We start from the raw sequence: 6,000 nt of genomic DNA on the forward strand, positions 1-6,000 counted from the left end.
ACGAAATTTAAAAGCTTTTAACAATGACGAGAGTTTATATGACGAAGTTTGAACAACGGATTTATTTTGGATGAAATATTTATTTTTGAAACCTATTTATTTATTGATTGTTTAATTGAAGCCTGTAACTGACGAAGTTTTTTACGAACGGATATGATTGTGTTGTAAAATTTTATTTATATCTTATATTGGATCTTTTTTAACATATAATGACAACACTACTGTGTTCGTCGCGGTGGTGATGAAGGATTTTTTTTTCCTTTATGTTGTTGTAGCTTAAAAAATAATAGAAAGTGACTACATAAGTTTGAGCCTCGCGCATGGAAGACAGATATAAATGGATTCTTTTACAATTTAAACTTAATTGTTATTTGAATGCTTAGAGAATATACATGAAGTAGTTGTGGTTAGTCTGAGTGAAGGCCATGAAAACCCTGTGCTAGCTTTGTGTAGCTCTACAGCAATTCACGTCTTTACCGATGTGAATCAAGTAAACAGTTTTTGAAGAAGTTTATATCTGGAAATGGAATCAGTTCGTTTTTTTTTGTATAACTGATTGAAATTGTGATTACATTAATTATCTATAGATAAATCGTCCAGCTCAAACCTTTGTAGGGGTATGTGGCGGGACCATCATCATCATCATCATCATCATCATCATCATCATCAACATAATATTTGCTTATTGAATCTTGATATTACAGATTTATACAGATATAACACAATCCGGTGTTTAAATAAATTTAAAACGATGAAATGTCACGCTTGTTGACCAAAGAGAATTCAATACATTTTCTTTCAACAATAAAATCTTCGTCCCAGCTGAAGCTCATTACTGCGAGCACATCCAATACTTGGAAACTTCCCAACAAACAGTGTTGTTGTTTTACAGCTTGTTGAGCAGCCTTTGAACGGATCTCAGCTGAACAAAAGCTTAATGATTACTGGAAAACAATTGTCCAAGGCTTCGTTTCATAGATAATATGTACCGGAATCTTCATCTTTTCAGATTGCCTATTGGTTCTCGATATTCAAAACCTTTCGTTCACTTGTAGCAATAGTCTTTTTTCAAGATCCTTGTCTTTCAAACTGTAAATTTCAAACAGCACATCGATTCGCAATAAAACTCAAAAGTGATAAATACAGTGATTGCCACAACGCCTTTCAAATAAAGCCAAATCTGTTGAATTTATCAAGCGATTACTAAAAAAATCACGTGGGATTATTTTTTGTAACAAAAAACTCACAGATTTTTGCTCAGTTTTTGAGAGTGAGTCGATTGATACGAAAGGCAAGTGATTTTATTTCGGTACGTAATATTGATTTTGCCTCCCTCTGCTCCAATTCGTAACACTAGAGATAACGCCCACTAACCTCTTGGTATTTCCACGTAATTTAAAGATTCTGCCTTATTGCAATATAGGATATCGTTTAACAGTTATTACTATTTGAAATCTGATATAATATCCGTGAAAGTTTCATTGGCGCCTTTACAGAATGCGCCCCCATGTAGAAAACAATGACGTGGTTTTATGTTAAAAATTAAAAGCCGGATGTTTGAAATTGGAGAATCATCGGTGCTATAAATGCAATAAATGCTGAAGTTTTTTTTTTTTCAAATTTGTAGGTATCTGAGCAACCATCTTGAGTTTTTTGTCGAGTTTGAAACTAGGGAAAATATTGTGTCTCGTTTCCATATCGTCTACCAGGCGTTTTTTTTCTAAATCTCTCTGTGTTACAGTGAGCTTTAAAAATAGTACAACATGCATACGCCCGAGAATGCGCAACCAACGCTTCTCGGTTGTCCTCTAGTAACAGCCAGCGGTCGACTAATTAGTTACTAGTACTACACCGCAAACTCAGCAAAGCTTGGTTGCCGGGGAAACGGAGCATCAGCATCGTTCGTTACTCAGCACGGACGTACGATGGATGCATGAAAGCATCGGAGTAAAGGTAAGTGTTTTTTTCCGGGTGAACCAAACAAAGAAAATCTTTCCCTAGTTACGGTTTTCAGTTTTTTCTCTCTCTGGTTTACAGAGTGTGATACATGGACTTCGAAGTCAGGCAGTATTGCAGCTATTGCATTTTTCAGGTGCGTTTCAATAGCAGCATAAAGATCGCATTCGGAAGAAGTAATCAGCGTTTAAATGTAAACCCAAGTAGGTAATTAAAAATGAATTTCGATGATAGATTTGCAAAATGAAAATTTTTTAGCTTCTCTTGTTGCATCTATTTCTATATTTCTCTACAAAAAGAAAAAAAGACCTAAATGAGACTTGAGGGAGTCCAAAAAACTTGAACATAATTCTAGAATTTTAAAAATAAATGTTTGTTGGCGGTTTGTTATATATAATTCTTCTTAATTTAAAAGTTGTTCTGAATGCATTGTCAATGTCACTTTTTGACATTATTGAAAATGGATTTTAGTGAAACAAGATCTAATGATAAGTTTTATTCATAGATGAGTTACGTTTAAAATACGATTGAAAGTTTGATAGTACCGGAATCATAGAAGAGTATCGAATTGAAGAAGTTGATTGATAATGAACATGGTTAAAATTAGCAGAAAAGTTTTTCAATTTAGACTGAATTATGCTCTGAGCAGTATGTCAGTTGCGTTACACGTTTGTTAAAATGAGCACGTTATACAAAGACAATACTTCTATGGCACATTTTTAACTGCATGTTTAAATATGCATTGTGTTTTCTTTTCTTTTTCGTAAAACATAAATGCAGCACTTAACTGAGTGAAACCTATCGAGAGATCACAACTGGTATAAAGTAGCATCCTAGCTGCTCGCAACCCTGCCTGTGTAGGCCGAAACCAGTGTACCGGAATAGTCTAGCAAACAATTTACATGTTCCCAACTTTGTGGCCGGCTGGCTTGAAACAACACAACTTCCGACTAGGAATAGAAAAAGGCACCGAAGCGAAAAACGGAGAAAAAGATTACCGTCTGCTGATAAGGCAACGTTGAATGATGACAGGGAGGGTTCTCGTAGCACACCAGTCAGCTGACTGGGAGCTTGCAGCGATTTGCCCCCGTGTCAAGCAAGAGAGCTGTTGCTGTTGATGCTCGGTTGAGTGATTCGGTTTTCGGAAGTTCATTCTACTCTCGATTGATACGGTTGAAGGACACCGAGATGGGCTATATCTATCACTCACTTGTTGATAGATCATTGCTCATCGGGGATTTAATGAGGCTTTCCACATTGTTTGTGTTGAACGATTTATCGCTGAAATGGCTGGGGTGCCGATTGTTTGGTTCAGCGCGTTTGTTAGGTTATTAATTTGATTTTTGTATGTTTACTACATCGAGCAATAAATACATAAATCAAGCAATTAAGCAGTATCAACACAGAGAAAGCCTAATCATGTGTTTTAGAAAATTTTGCAGCATTCCAATATTCAATGCCATACTGAAGGCTACGTGAAAAAAAGTTTTCTTTCAAATTATACACCAGCGACTTCATTGATTGTTAAGCAAAATACATTAACCCTCTTCCCGCGGAGAGAAAGCATTTTTTACCTTGAAAAACTATCTACAAACTGTTATTACTAAGCAACTACAATACAAGCACAATCAGCACAAACTAGAGCTGGAAAAAAATATGTATCTCTGTTGATCCAGTATGCCTGCTATAATCTAATTATGAAAATGACCCCAGAATATAACCAAGAATAAATTCGAATGAGAACCTTGGCAGCGTAATTTTATTCAGGACTACATAAGAATCATTTATAAATAATGTGAAAGGAATGAAATAAAACTCGTTCTGCATACCTATCTCAATCTTATCGTTTTGTGAATTTCAAAAGGCAAAATTGTGAATGATAAATTCAATACAATTTACTTTCAATTTATGTTCGCGCAAAATGCATATTGCATATCACCAACAACGTATTTTACTCTAATTTCTGTGAATTTATATCGCCCGCCCTGTGTTCCGCCTGCGGTTAACCGGTGAAGCGCGGATCGTATTTTTTTAGCACCTTTCGCGAGCTAGCAATTAAAATTGCATCCTACTAGCAACGGCTCAACCGCCCCGCCCACACGCACTTTCTCTCCAACTGCGGCTGGCAGGTTTATGATACACACTGCTATTACAGGGTTATTTTCGTCGGTGGCGGATTTGCAACGGTTGCAACTGCAGCAAACTGCTGGTATCGTATTCTAGTGGACCAGTCGGAGCTGATCGGATTGATCCGGTAATGCAACGCTACCGGGTGTTGTGCGTTGTATCGATGAACTGCAGAACTGAAATTGAAACATTCAAATAAACTCCATTGTGAAAGCATTCACCAGAAGATACCTCGTGTATCTGTATTGGATCATCCACGGACTGTGGCCATTTCTTCTCCACACAATAATGTAAAACTGTAAACAAACAAATTCTTTACAAATAACATGCACATGCGCCCCACCGATGAGCTACAACGGAATGCAACGTTGTGCTACAGAAACAAACCGGCATCTTGGTGTGGCATGTTTATAATATTCGGAGAATTGACATGGTTACGATCGGCCATTCAAACAGTGCTCCATTCAGCCTCCATCACCTTTCACTCGCCTTTGAAGTGCAATCTCTGCCTGCCAACACGCTTAGTAGAGTCAATATTTACAACTACGAGATTCTGCTAATGGTTTTCGTTAGGGCTTCTGGTTTTTCTGAGCGCTTTGCTACCTGGCCATTTCCAGTGCACACGCAATAAAGTTTGGCTGTAAATTTGCTCCATTAGAACCCGATTCCGCAAAGTGCAACGAAGCGCCCCATGCTGCTGCCATTGAATTTATTTTCTGACAGTTGGCAAAATTGCTTACTAATTGTTCATGCTGTTTTCAAGCTTTTTTAATACTTTGGTAAAAAAGCGCTGTACATTGTAGTCTTATGTAATTTTGAAAACCACTTTTATGAAACAATTAACGTTTCCTGTTAGTTTTATTGCTTTGCATATCGATAATTGCCGTCAAATAAATACAGAATTAAGAATGTTGTATAACTCCAGATATAATAGATTATTATTGCATGGGTAAAAATTGATGAAATTTTGGGTTAAATTAGTTTAGAGTGTAATGTTCACATGTACAAAATTTCGTTATAATCTGTTAAGTGGTTATGGGAAAGGCTTCAACGCAAGAAACACTTCCAAAAAAGTTATGAACGTGGAAAATTCAGATCAGTCCCACAGGGTGGATCACAAAACAGTTGGAATAGACCATTCGAACATATCTCGTGTGGTAAAATCATTGAAGAAGACCCTGGCAAGCTGGCATTTGGAGAAAAGCGAAGAATTTTTCAATCCGAGCCTTTCAGTTTGGGACGTAGTCCAGAAAAACAATTCTTCGTCTTGTACGTCCAGCAGACAATGAAGCGGACAGCGCTTCAAGTCTTCAATGGCACGTAACCAAACTGATAAACAGAATACGGAGGCCAAATCCTGCGCCAGAAAGCTGTATCTATGGTTGGAACAGTCGAAATTTATCGTAATGGACACCTAGGTGTACATTAAAGCGGACGCCATTCAGATCCCCGACCTGAAGTTTTTCAGCCAAGTAAGGATGTTCCGGAGTAGTTCCGAAGAAGAAGGTCGACAAATTAGTCGAGAAGTATTTGGTGTGGTAGGCGATCAATTGGTGCTTTAATTAGGCAAGCCGTACATAACGACCGGCACCATTAACGGCCAAATATATACAAAAAATTGCCCCCAGAAGCGCCTGCACCCTTCAATCGGTCCCACGAAGGTGACCCTCTGTTTTGGCCGAATCTGATATCGTGCCATTACGCGAGACCGGTGATGAAGTAGCGCGAAGCTAACGATGTTTTTGTGTTCAGATTTGGACCCGAGTAATTTCTGTTTCAACGGTTGGCAATATGGCTCTTCGGTAAGCGATTCCACTTGAGAATAGTTATTCCATTAAAACTATCGTTTAACCGATTTCGATTTAACCTTTCTAATATGTTTTCATATTCTTTTATTTGTTTTTTTTGCTATGTCGC

The sequence above is a fragment of the Wyeomyia smithii genome, chromosome 2 (genome assembly GCF_029784165.1).
Source record: "Wyeomyia smithii strain HCP4-BCI-WySm-NY-G18 chromosome 2, ASM2978416v1, whole genome shotgun sequence".
Lineage (NCBI taxonomy): Eukaryota > Metazoa > Arthropoda > Insecta > Diptera > Culicidae > Wyeomyia > Wyeomyia smithii.